Here is a 15020-nt window from a genome sequence, read left to right on the forward strand (position 1 = left end):
AAAATAAGTAAATTGTGAGATATAAAAATTATAATATTATGAGCTACAAATGATACCAACAAGAGAATAAAATTCTAAGCACAGATTGGGAAAACTGTATGCAAATCATGTGTTCAATAGAGGACTTTTATTCAAAATATATAACAAATTACAAATTACAACTGAGTAATAAAGACACAACCGAAATTTTAAAATGAAGAAAGTATCTGAATAGACATTTCTTAAAAGTAGATAGACAAGAGAGCAATAAACACATGACAAGATTCTCAACATCTTTAGACATTTAAAACAATGCAAGTCAAAACTTCAGTGAGATACATTCGTAGCCAGTAGGATGGCTATCATCAAAAAACAAAACAAACAACAATTATTGACAAGATTTTGAAGAAATTGGAATGCTTATACACTGCTGGTGGATGTAATGTGGTGCAGTCTTTTGAAAACAGTTTGAGGCATTTCCTAAAATATTGAACATAGAGTTACCACATGCCACGGCAATCCCACTCCTAGGCATATATCAAAAAAAAAAAAAAAAAAAAAAAAGAAAGCATACGTCCACACAAATACTTGTACATAACTGTTCATAGCAACGTTATTAACAATAGCTGTATTAGTAAGCATTCTCTAGAGGAACAGAATTAATAGGATAGATACATATATGAAGGAGGACTTTGTTAAGCAGTATTGACTCACAGGATCACAAGGTGAAGTCCCACGATAGTCCATCTGCAACTGAGGAGTAAGGAAACCGGTCCGAGTCCCAAAATCTCAAAATGAGGGAAGCCAACAGTGCAGCCTTCAATCTGTGGCAGAAGGGCCCAAGAGCCCCTGGCAAACCACTGGTGTAATCCAAGAGTCCAAAAGCTGAAGGACTTGGAGTCTGATGTTCGAGGGCAGGAAGCGTCCAGCATGGGAGAAGGATGAAGGCTGGAAGACTCAGCAAGTTTGTCTTTCTACCTTTTGCTTGCTTTATTTTAGCCATGCTGCAGCTGATTAGATGGTGCCCACCCAGATAGAGGGTGGGTCTGCCTCTCTCAGTCCACTGACTCAAATGTTAAACTCCTTTGGCAACACCCCCACAGACACCCTCAGGAACAATACTTTGCATCCTTCAATCCAATCAAGTTGACACTCAATATTAACCCTTGCAATGGCCAAAGAGTCCATTAACCAATAAATGGATAAGTAAAAGGTGAAATATCCATTTAATAGACTCTCATTCTGCCATTAAAATGAAGTAATGATATTCTACAATATCAATGAACCTTGAAAACACGATGCTAGGTAAAAGAGGCCAGACACAAAAGACCACATATTGTATGATTCCATTTATATGAAATGTCTAGAATAGGCAAATTTGTAATAACAGAGGGAAGATTGGTGGTTACATAGGGTCGGGGAGGATGTTGGGGAGTGGGAAATAAATGCTAAAGGGGTAAGTGGTTTCCTTTAGGGGGAGCAAAAACGTTTCAATAACTAGATTGTGATGATGGCTGCATAACCCTGTGAGTATGCTGCACAAAATTGAATTGTGCTCTTTAAGTGGCTAATTGTATAATACATGAATTATATCTCAATAAAGTTATGAAAAAAAAGCAAAGGTTCTCATGGGTGAGGATAAGGCTACTGCTATTTGCATGTTATAATTCCAGAGTAACCATTAAACAATAATAAAGTGCATAATTTCCAAAGTAGTATAGGAAAAAATACGATGAAAAAGAAGTATCTGATTAATGAAAAGAGGACAAGAAATAAGAGGAGAGAAACACAGAAAGGTGGAACGAATACAGGATACATAATAAATGTTATATATAAATATGCTAATCTATAAATACTTGTAGTAAATGTAAATGCAGTAAATGTTTCAAGTAAAAAAGTTACCACTTTTGATTTCTAAAATCTTGCTACACATTCATAAGAAATGTCTCAAAAACATAAGGATCCAAGGTCAAAAATAAAAGTATGGCACAAATATTGTAGGTCTATTTCAATCAAATAAAGGTGATGCAATTATATTGCTATCAGAGTAAATATCTTCATGGCAAAATAGGCTTGGTAAAGATAAAGAAGGTAAGTTCAGAAGCAAAGATAAGGAATGAGGGAAAAAGCAGAAATTAATAAAATAGAATACACAGATATAAAGATCAACAAACCTAAAACTTGATTATATGAAATAACTGTAACTGTTTAACCAAATTTTCAGTGAGAGTGAGCAAAACAAAACTAACAAGAAGAAGTAATCATCATTAAAATGAAAGAGACATAACTACAAATAGTACAGACATTGAAGTTATAATAAAATGATTATTATGAAAAACCTTGTGCCAATAAATGTGAAAAAATAGAAAATATAAATTAATGCAACCAACAAAAAATTAAACAAATTGCCTATTTCTATTTAAGTAATAAATGTATACATAACTTTATACCTTCCCACCATAAAAATCACAGCTGGGGTGATTTTGCACGTAAGTTCTGCAAAATATTTTTTAAAACCTGTTTTCATTCCATATAAACTTTGCAGTAATAAAAAGTGATTACTCCCCAACTCATTTTATATGGCTACCGAATTCTTGACAACAAAACCTAACAGGGACAACAAGAGAAAAGAAACTTTATGCCCAAGGACCAATATTATACAAGATGGGTTAAGAAAGGGTGAGCGAAGGGTAATTTTAATTGCCAACTTGACAGATTAAGGAATAGCTAACACCTGATAAAGTATTATTTTTGGATGTGTCTCTGTGGGTGTTTCCAGAGGAGATTATCATGTGAGTCTAAGTGAACTAGGTGAAGAAGATTTGCCCTCAATCTGGGTAGGCACCATCCAATCTGTGGGGAGTCCAGAGAAAACAAAGGTAGATGAGTCAATCTATATGACAAAACTGGGATACACTCTTTCTTGCCTATACTTGGACGAAGACTTCAGGCTCCACAGCCTTTGGACTCCTGGACTTGTGCTGACAGGCCCCCAGGTTCTCAGACCTTTGACCTTGAACTGGGAATTACACCTAAACTTCTCAGGTTTTGAGGTCCTCAGACTTGGGCTGAGCCATGCTACCAGCAGCCCAGGGCCTCCAGCTTGCAGAAGGTTTATCACAGGTGTTCTTACCCTCCATGAATGCATGAGTGCATCCCCTCTCACATATCTCTGTCTATTTATATCCTATTGATTCTATTTGGAAAACATGACTAATATGCATGGGAGTTCCCAGATTATAACATTAGCAATGAAAAGGGGACAGAACTACAGATCTTATAAACATTAAAAAATAATTAAGGGATTTTATAAATAATTGCATATTGATAAATTAGGCAATTTGGATGAAATAAAGAAATTGTTTTAAAAATACAATTTACAAAGCTGACGAAGAAGAACTAGAAATAGGTAGCTTTATTGGTGAATTGGAAATATTACAATCATACACAGCCTACTGGAAAGTAGAAAGCATAAGCATTTCCCAATTTCTTACATAAGGCCTGATTCGAAAACTTGACAAGGACATAGCAAGAACAGAAAATTATAGACCAAGTTTTCTACTAAACACAGATGGAAAAACTCTTTAAATGTTTAGCAAATCAAATCTAACAATACAGGAAAAAGGATAATTCAGTCCCAAACACTGAGATTTATTTTGAGAATGTGAGAATTTAACATTCTCCACATTGACAAAAAAAGAAAAAAAAAATCACATTATAATGTTAATATAGTAGATGGAGCAAAATCAGTTGACAAAATTAAAACCAATGTATAATGAAAAAACTCTTCGTAAACTTGGCATAAGGCTGTCTTAAGCTGAGAATTTTTAAAACTCCATAATTTAATAATGAAAAATTGTACGTTTTCCTTCTGAAACAAATAATGAGACCAGATTTATGCTAACACCACTTTTATTCAAAACTGTATCAGAAGTTAATGCAGTGAAGAAGAAAAAGCCATAATTACTGGACAGGAAGTAAGGTTATTTTTTATAGACAGCATGATTGCATATGTGTAAGAATAATCAAATAGAATGTAAAAATGTGTTAGCATTAGTAAATGCAGCTAACAAGAAAACTGCATACAAAATGAATATACAAAATCAAAACAAAACAAAAATATTTCTATAAATTGGAAATAAACAAAAAACAAAATCTGAAATGATCCCATTTATACTAGCATTGAAACTATCACACCTTCGTGAATAAACTTAAAGAAAGAAGTGCAAGGAAATCTACACTGGAGACAACAAAACTGTGTTGAGATAAATAAGACCTAAGTAAATGACAGTTTATCTTATGCTTATGGATCAGAAGGCTCAATACAGGAAAAATGCCAATTCTTCACAAACTATATTCAATGTCATCCCAATTAAAATCTAAACAGGCAAGCAGCTGTGTGTGCATGTGGCTGTATGTCTGCAAATTGACAAGCTGATATCTGCAAATATTTCAAAGTGTAAAGGGCTAAGAATAATAAAAAATAAAGCTGGAGGACTTACTACAGAATATTAAGGGCCTATTATGAAGGAATCATAGCAGTGTAGTATTAGTGAATGACAGGCAAATAGACTAATGGAGTAGAATAGAAAGTGTGGAAACCGACTCACATATATTTCACACCTGATTTTTCAGAAATAGACATTTCATCATAGTGGGAAAGAATAATTTTTCCAATAAATTGTGATAAGTCAATTGGGCAGGCAGATGAACAAACATATATCTTGATCCCTACCCATCTCTATAATGAAATATCAATCCAGATAGATGGCAGCTCTAAATGTAAGTAATATTACAATAAAATTTTAGAAGAAAACATAGAAGATCTTATCATGGATAGGTAAAGACTTTTGAAATAGGTCACAAATATGCTAACTATAATTCAAAAGAAATTGATAAAATATGCTTTAATTAATAAACTTCTGTTTATCAAAATCAACCATTATGAAATGGAAAAGGCAGAACACAGAGGACGATAATATACTTTTATCCAATAAAGGACTCATACCAAGAATATATAAAGAACTCTTACAAATCAGTAAGAAAAAGGTAAGTCTGAAAAGGAATTTATTAAGTAGGGGTATCCAAATATCCAATAAATACATGAAAAGGTGCTCAGCTTAGTCATGAGGGAGATGGACATTAAAACCTCAGTGAGATTTTACTATGTACAATCAGACTAGTTACAATAGAACATGCTGGAAAATAACAAGTGTTGAAGGTTATAGAACAACTAGTACTCAAATACATTGCCAGTGGGGTGTAAATTGGTAGAATCATTTTGGAAACCTGAACAGTATCTACTTAGGCTAAATATTGCACTCTCATGACCCAGAAACTTTACTCCTATGTGTACACCCAACAAAATGCTTATGGTTGTTTACCAAAAATGTGGCCCAGCATGTTCATAGAGCACCATTTTTAATGGTTTTAAACAAGAAACTATCAATTACTTATTAACAGTAAAATTTAGAAATAAATTGTAGTGCATTTATGAAACGAGATATAGACAGCAATTATAATCTTTACACACAGATATATAAATAAATATCACAAATATAATGTTGAGTACAGAGAAGTCAAACACAAAAAAATATACTATATGATTTCATTTATAAAGTTTTACAGCAGGCAGAACTCATAGACATCAGGATAGTGGCTATCCTTTCTTTGAGAGAGGTAGTAACTGGGGGAGGGGCGTCTGGGATACTGTTCTTCATATTCTGTTTATTGATATGGACATCACTACAGGACGTGTTCATATGCTCAGTTTGTGAAATTTATCAAGTTGCAAATGCATGATGCATGTACTTTTCTGTATGTATAATTTAATTTAAAAAATAAGAACATTCAGCTGTAGCTGTGATACAAGTTTCAGGATGCCACCAACTGCCAAAATGCCTTCAACACCCATGATGCTAAGTGTAATGCTACTGCAGAGAAAACAAACAAACAAACAAAACAAAACAAAAAGAAAACAAACAAACAAAAAAAAACACTTCACGACATTGCCTACCAGCAGCAACATCCAAAACATTAGCAAGCTGCCCCCATCTCACTCTTAACTTCTCAAATATTGTGTGAATTCTTCTAAGTAGAACATGATTCACGCACAAGAAAATGCTAAACATGGTCCCCAGCCTCTGAAATATGGAAAAGCCTATCAGAAAATGGTTAAAGTAATGCTGAATGCCAAATTCATCAGTGCCAGTCCATCATATCCCTGAAAAAGAGTGAGGTGCTTGTGTAACACAGCAACACATAAGCATGTTTTGGGGGAAGTTGGAAACATCAGTCCTGAGCTGAAGGTGATGTCTGCAGCCATATCTTTGGGGCCATGAAAATATCAGAACTGATTATTGTCCCAAAGGATAGTGGGAGTAGAACACGAACAGATCAAGAATGAGGTTTTGCACAACACTATTTCAAAGGGCCAGAGACAATGAACTATCATAGAAGACTGAAGAAAACCATGCAGAGAAATAAAAAGTGGCCGGGCACTGTGGCTCACAACTATAATCTCAGCATTTTGGGAAGCCGAAGGTGGGTGGATCGCCAGAGGTCAGGAGTTTGAGACCAGCTTGGCCAACATGACAAAACCCCATTTCTACTACAAATATAAAAATTAGCAGGTCGTGATGGTGCACGCCCGTAATCCCAGCTACTCTGGAGGCTAAGTCAGGAGAATCGTTTGAACCTGGGAGGTAGAGGTTGCAGTAAGCCAAGATCGCACCACTGCACTCCAGCCTGGGCGACAGAGTGAGACCTCATCTCAAAAGAAAAAAGAAAAGAAAAGAAATAAAAAGGAAACCAGGAAAGAAAAGAGCCAAATTCCAAGAGAGGAAAAATATTTTAAGAAGTTCAAATACAGAAGAAGAGTCCTTAGAATTTGTTCATGGTGAAATAGAACGCTATATTTGGAAGACACCTTAGAAGTAATTATCTCCAGTCTTCTTACTATGAAAATGAGAAAACTAAGTCCCAAAAGAGTTCAGTTCTTGGTTGTGAGTGAGAGCATGACACCTGCAAGGATCTTGAAGTAAGGATTTGAAGGATTATGAAGTCAATGAATAAGCTAAATGGAACTGAACTCATTATTTCACCTCTCTGCTTATTCAACTGTAGAAAACAGCAGGTAGGTGGCAGGATTCAATAAGTCAGTTCTATCAAGCACCTAGCACAAAGCTGTCGTCTTATGCCCTTGAGGGTTTGTTTTTTAATTCCCTCTTTTTAAGCTCTTTGAGGGCAGGGACCACTTATGCTGGATTCTCTGTTGCATCCCCAGCATTTAGCATGCTCTTGGCACATATGCATATATACACTGAATACATGTTCCTTGCATAAATGAAGGAAATCTTGGTATTGTAGCTGATCAGCCAGAGTTGGCAACTGATGTTTGCCTTATTCTAGCTACTCTGTTGAGACTGTATTTGTTAGTAGAGGCCTTATGGACAGAGTGACAACTGCTTCACCAGGCTAGAGCAAAGTGGAGCTCCATCTTCTCTTAAGGCCAAAGGAGAGGCCCCAGAAAAGTGTATTTTCATGTATTAGCTGCTCTACTCTTCAGAGTAGTGTTATTCTTCTTGCATCTGTTTATAATCACTCATGCCACCATTCCTTGCAAGCCAGCAGAGGCTAAGTGAACAAAAGGCAGGAGAATGCTAGGTGGTGTAAATTTCCCAATTCCTTGTGCTTTTCATTCAGCTAAGCATACTTCAGCCTTTTAAAAACAATGCGATTTCTTGATGTTCCATCGAAATTTGCAGAGCTTCTTTTGAATCACCTCATTATAGCTGCCCCCTTCCACCTTGACTAAAACAGAAAAACAAAACAAAATAAGGGTTAAAATTCCATATGGCTTGTGTGTGTGTGAGGGTTTTACTTGTTTTCATTTTGTTGTTGCTGTTGTGGTGAGTGAAGACCAATGGAACTTGTACAAATCCAGTCTCAGGTCTCTGCCTTATTGACTTGTTGAGAACCCCACTCTCACCAGAAAAGCAAGGCTGACAGAGTATATGAGCAGGATGAATTCTGGCTCAAAAATCCACAAAATATCAGCGTCCGAAGGGCATAAAAGATTATCTAGTGTATCCTTCGTACGTTAAAGACTAAAAACTGAAACCAAGTGATGTGAACAATTTGCCCATGGTTTCTTGAGGCTAAACAAAATTTGGCATCCCTTTGATCTAATGCTTCTTCCTTTAATTTAAAGTGGTGTGAATTTTAAGCAAAATAAAATTCCACATGCTTCTGATTGGATTCCATTCACTGCATCCAAAAATCATTTAGTCTGAAGCTGTCAGTGATCGAGCCACCGTCTGAGCCTCTTTACAGGCATTTAAACCTTTTGGAAATGTAAAATGGTATTTTTGCCAAGGCAAAAGTACAATCCCCTTGAACTGGAACTGGGGCTTTTGTAGTGAGAGAGGGAGAGAGAGAAAGAGACAGAGAACTGAGGTGGAAAAAAAGCAAAAGAGAGATGATAAGAATTCGTATCTAAATATAATCTTTTAATAAATTGAAGCTGTGTTTTCTTGCTCCTGTTGTTCTGTGATAAAGTCTGGCATAAGACACTGTGCCTTCCAAGTTAGTCGGAGGACAGGAGGCTTAGAAGTCCCTTTTTCAGAGCCACTAGATCCAGTACAGATAATTGACCATTGCTTCTCTTAGGGAGAGCTCTGTGACCACTTGATCACTGGACTCCCTTGATGTTGTCAAAAATGCCCGTGCATCCTTCCTGTTAGGAGCTTGGCTCACACAATCATTTATTTTCCTGAGTTCACTTCTGAATCATAATAAACCCTCTGTGGACTCCAGAGAGACAGAGTTAAATAGTTTCCTCTATCCATCATTCTGGAACTTAGAAACAATTAGCCCAACTGAACTGTGTTTGTTCTATTAGAAATAGAAATGGTGGGTAACCCTTCACAAGAGCACACAGACTCTGAAGCCAATTGACCCTGAAAATCACGCCAAACACAGAGAAAGCCTTTCAGAGGGGCTGATCACCACTCAAGGGTGGAGCCCATGAAAGGGCCTGTGAATGTCAGGAGATAAAGTGAAGCAGACACCAGAGGGCATTGTTGGGACACTGTCACCATGCCACCTCTTACCTTCCCACTGCTCCACTCCCTCATCCAATACTGCTCCAAAGGAAAAACTGTTGACCATCCCCGGGCTCTTAGCAGTGTTTGAGCTTGAGAGACTCATTTGCCAAGTGGTTCACAGCCTTATGGCAAAGTAATTGGGTTTCTCCCTTTTGATCTACACAGCCAATAAAGACTATCATCCTGGGACTTTTCCCCTTAAAGCCCCCACTTCCTGATTTCACCTGGGTACACATTTAATTGTGGAAAGAGGAGGATGAAGTAGTGATGTGATGTGGGCCTGCAGTCTTGCCAAGGCAAGTGCTTCTTGGAGATGGTCCATCGGAAAGGGAATGTGATGGTTCTCAAGGGTAGGTGGAAGAACAGGAGGTGTCGTCCTGTGAGAGGGCCCAGGTGACTGTACAACTACTGCTGTATTTCCAAGAGGGAGAAATCATCACTGGAGAGGCCAGTTCTTGTGCAACTTCAGCTTCCATTTCCAAATGAGAGCACAGGGGATGCTGAGCTCACAGTAAAGAAAAGGATTAGGAGCAGCTGGAGGAGGTGCTCCAGCCCTCATTTCTTCACTTCCAGACCATCTGTCATTTAAAACTTATTCAAGCAGGCTTCTCAATCTGGGCTCTAGGGGCATTTTGAGCCAGATAATTCTATTTTATGGGAAACTACCCTGTACATTATAGGATGATGTTTAGGGGCATGCCTGGTCTCTGCTCAACAGATGTCAGTATCAAATCTCACTTTTTAATGATGTGACATCCAAAAACCAAAAATGTCTCAAGAGATAGCCAAATGTCCTCTCGAGAGTAAAATTGCCTAAGAAGAATCAGTGGCCTAAAGGATCCAAATGCATTTTACAGGGCTCACCGATGACCTGCAGTTTGGACCAAAAGCTGCACTCAGAAGATTTAGACCCAAGCCAGTTCTGACCACCACCCATCATTCCTGCTGGAAGGGCACCCCAGAACCCAGCGACATTTGTGCCAGAGCCCCACTCTGGGCTCCCTTATTCTTTCCCCATTCCTACACAGTTACGGGCTCTTCTGCCTGCCCTTGGAGTCCTCAGCCTAGTTTCAGAAGGTGCAGAAAAGGAAACAAATAAAAATAAACAAAGGGGTAGAAATGAGCAAGGGAGAAAGCAAAATATTTAAAAGTAAACAGAGCCTGGAGGTAGTGAAAAAAAACTGTCTCTCTCTCTTTCCCCCTCTCTCTGTCTTTAATAGAGCTCCTGGGCTTTCTCAAGTCAGCCGCTGTCTGAGTCTGGTTTTCATTTGCAGGCCCCCTCAACCTCGCTTCTTCTCATAGATAATTTGACTTGATTACTTTCTGAAAGGGCAGACAGAGCTGGAGCAGCTTTGCACTCATTTACTTGTCACTCGTAGCATTGGCTTAATTTGGCTTGAGCTGCACCTCCCCCTCCCAGGAATGATTATGAGGCTGGGATCCAACTCCTGGGGGAAGGGCTGGGAGGACATGGGCAGTCTAGCCCACTCTGTCCAAGTTAGGCAGGCAGGCCCTTGCATGTAGAAAGGCTGACACCCTTTGACAGAAAAAGAATGGTAGCTTAACAAAAGGCTAAAGCGGTCAACTCCCCACCAGAATGAATTTTGACTTTGTCCCTTGATACCAACATCAGCTAGGAATATAAAATAAAACTTAGGGATAGTTAAAAATCAAACTGTTGGCATGGTAAGGACAAGAATGCTTGGGTTGCACTTTTTTTTTCTATTTCTCATGATGCCTGGCACAGCACTGGGCACATAGAGGAGTTTGATAATTATTTGTTTAATTTATTGTCATATTGGGTAGAACGCATTCTAATGAGACTGTGTTGTGAGCGGTGTTACATTTTCCCAAAATATTATTGTGTAAACTCTGAGATTAATGATCTTTTTCATACTGTGGTGAAGTGTTACAGGACCAGATATTTTAAAATAAATGGTCTCTGGCCATGTCACTGTAATTGTTTTAATTCTACTGTTTCTGAAAGGCTCTGAAGATTCCACATGTCTGTGCAGCTTTATGAAAACTATAGCCTTCAATTAATTTTCTTTTTCTAATTGCTAGTAAGTCTATTTTATAAACTAGGGGTTAGAAATGAAAATGCGGTGGGTTTTTTTGTTTTGTTTTGTTTTCTGGCAGTAAACTGTTTTTTGTTTTTACTATTATTTTTATTTTCTATTAATGGCCTTTGACAAAGCCTGTCCTCTCCAGCTCTTCACCATCCAGATGTCCCCTATGGCCTCATAACTAATACTTCAGATACTTATATTTCTTGCCTGGCTCCTGTTTGAAATAATATCCTGGATTATGCCAAACATACAGTACTTAGAATATGTAAATCCATATTAAATTGGCATTGCTGTTGTTAAAAATGGTCAACAATCAGGAATTTTATATTGTCCAACTGATAATACACTGTTAATTCTCTGCTGTGAGACTAGGAGTGATTTCTGCCTAGTTCTTGCTCCTTAACTGGGAAGGGGCTCTATTCAAGACTCACAAAGGTGCTTAATAATTATAGTTTGATTAGGGCTTCAAAGTCTTTAAAAAGATTTTGGTTGTCTGGGATTTTAAATTTGGGCATATGTGTACAAAGGAGTAGAGAAGAGAGGTCTACAGTGTGGAGTTTTGGATCAGAAATACTTTGATTTGAGTTGCAGTTCAAGCCCTCTGTGTCCTTGGGCAAGTGACTAAATCCTCCCATACTTCTGTTTCTTCATCTAGAAGTCCATAATAACAATGATACTTGATAATAATAACAAGATTGATCTAATATCCTTTCAGAGAAGAATGTTATGACTAAAGAACTTAACACAAAGCCTCAAATATAATAAGCATTTGATTGATGGCAGCTGTTATTACCACCTTCTTAAATAATATCATTATTAGTAGTTGCTTATGAAATGAGACAAGTACAACACATAATGCAAAAAATCTGTTCCCTAAAACTCCAAAGATAGTAACAAACAATATTCAGGTTCTTGAAAAACCCTTTTTCACAAGGATGTATCTTTGTGGTGTGTATGTATTTGCGTGTCTGTGCATCTAGCTATGAAAAAGTGTGTGTGTTTTGTGTTGAGAGTGTGTGGATGGGAGTGGTCTCTTGCATTCACATTTCAGTTTTATATGTTACCTCAATTTGACAACTGAAAAGAACCAGTGAGGTTAAGCATCACAGGGAGAAGAAATTCATGGTTGAGAAATAGCTTGATTTTGTCACATTCTGTTGGCTCAAGGTTGTGAAAATTAAGTGTAGGAATGTTGCTTTCTTTTTCCTTCTGGCAAATGAAAAGGCCAAAGCTCAGAATTGTTGGAAATGACAGCCCAATTAATCAGGCTCCGTGCTTCAAACTAGGTGCTGAGCCTGTCCATGGTTGTGAAATTTTTAAATGACCCCTTTGTCCTCGATAGTGCCAAAGTGAAATTCCTGTGGGATCACTTGCTTCTTGGCACCTGGTATCTGACCAACAAGAATGCAAGACAAAAAGTTCTTTCAAAAAAAAAGAGACCAAGCTGTGCTTTTGTTTCCTCTGAAAGAAAAAGGTAATTTTACAGAAATAGAGCAGGATTATCCAACTAAACTATATGCCTCTGGCAGGTATCTCTCTATGAACAACTGAATCCAATTAGACTTACAAATGTTGACTCCATTTTTCAGAATGCCAACAGAAAAGAAGGGTGTAATATTCATAGACTTTTGGAATGGAGAGTTGAGATTAAATCCCCTTTTCTTCTACTCTCTGAATTTCTTTTGTCATATGGGGAGCAATTTTTTATTAAATGGAGAACAAATAGATAAAATTAAATTAAATATCTAAGATACAGTTAGAATGAGAACCATGATCTCCTAATTCCCAAGCAAAGTCTTTGCACCTTAATGGAACCCCAACAGTAGAGACCTATGAACTCTCTTCTTCCTCTGCTGGAGAAACAACATTGAGATCAACCTAGCGATATAGCCTGCTTTACAAAGTTCATATAGGATTTCCAAATACTTCATCTCAATTGCTCCTGACTACATTACTATGAAATAAATTGGACCAGTATCATAGGTATTTTATGCACAAGCAAACAGACTCAGAAATGTTAAGGAACTTGGCCTAAAGTCTCAGAAAGCTGAGTATCCTCTCCAGGTCTCCTAACTCCAAATCAATTTCGTACTAAGAGGAGATGGAATTATTTCAAAAGAAACATGACAGAAGAACTTACCTGTTAAATAACTTACCTGAAGTTATACAGCCATCTCAGATTAAATGACTTTTCCCTGGAACATGAGTGATTGATAATGGAGGCCTTTTATTGCCTTTTAAAGGAAATGTCAGCATTGATGGTTGGTAATTTACCAAAGAGGGTAAAATGTGCCTAGCCTGCCACTAACTCACTCAGTGAATGCTTTTTTGTCACTTATTATATGCTTGAGAATCTTGCCGGACACTTTATGTACACTTAAAATTTACCTCCTTTGAACTCTATGAGTTAAGTGGGACTAATCTAATTTTTCCGAGGAGGAATTGAGGCTCTGAGAGAACAACAAAGTGTCCAGGTTGTATTGCTGAAGAACCAAGGTATGCATCCAGGTAGAGCATGATGAAAGTGATTCGAGGCCTTGTAACTATTTATGGCTTTTTATGACTTGATGCAGATTCTAGCCTGGATGCTAGGGAAAAGAGAATCAATGGACTTGGAATTTAAAACCCAAGTCTAACCTATTTTAATGTCTATACCCTTTCTTCTACTGGCCAATTTCTTTGCCATAAAGAGTACTATTGATCTAAAGTTTCTCTTCTGAATAGGAATAACAGGACCATTTCCAGCCCTTTGAAGATCTCTACAGACAATACATGTTCATAAAATAATAGTTATTGCCCTCTTGAATCACACTGCCTTATTACTTGTAGAATTTTGACTCCATTCATTTAACCTCTCTATAGACTGCATAATTTGCCTTCCCCACACGAGTATTATTGTGTTATTCTAATACCTATGGAAGTTAAAACAACACACTCATCTATTGAATAGGGAGTTGGATCATTACAGCCCAGTTTAGAAGTAATTTTCCTAACACATGCTTTATTTAAAGCCAAAGAAGCAGCCTCCATTGTAAATGCTTTCCACTGTAAAGGGCAATGAGTTGCCTGGAAGCTCTGATCAGCTGATTTCCCCTGTGTACTCCCTGTGATGGGCAAATCTGTGCTGGGCTGAGTCACTGCCTACTTGGCCTCAGTTACGTGGCTCCCGTTGACTTGTTCTTGGTTCACCACCTTCTTTCCCTGACTCTCCCCAGGGCAGTAGTCCCTTAACTGATTTCTCACCCAAACAATTCTCTTGATAAGTTGAGACCTGACAGAGAGCCCAGGAAGTGCCCTGTTCCCATGCCCAACAAGGACATCTTGGTGGCTCTGTGACAGCTATGTCTTGTGACTTGCATTTGTAGGATGTCTGAACTCTCTCCTGTATCACTAGAAACTTAAGCAAATAATCATTCCAAAAGGATATAGGGCTAAATTTCCTGAAGCGTACACTTGGCAATACTAATTCTTTCTGTGGTCACCTTTTGTGGTCATTATTTGAGAAACAGTCCTCAACAGGTACACAGAAAGCATGCTATTTCCTATCGCAGAGATTAGCACTGAAGATTAACATAAACGATGGGAGAAATTCTACAGTAAAGAAATTCGATCCTCCGAGCAAGATGGCCGAATAGGAATAGCTCCAGTCTCCAACTCCCAGCGCAAGTGACACAGAAGACTGGTGATTTCTGCATTTTCAACTGAGGTACTGGGGTCATCTCACTGGGGAGTGCCGGACAATCGGTGCTGGTCAGCTTCTGCAGCCCGCCCAGCGAGAGCTGAAGCAGTTTGCGGCATTGCCTCACCTGGGAAGCGCGAGGGTGGAGGGAATCCCTTTTCCTAGCCAGGGGAACTGAGACACACA

This window comes from Rhinopithecus bieti, unplaced genomic scaffold, assembly GCF_001698545.2.
Source record: "Rhinopithecus bieti isolate Rb0 unplaced genomic scaffold, ASM169854v2 scaffold_20150, whole genome shotgun sequence".
Taxonomy (NCBI): domain Eukaryota; kingdom Metazoa; phylum Chordata; class Mammalia; order Primates; family Cercopithecidae; genus Rhinopithecus; species Rhinopithecus bieti.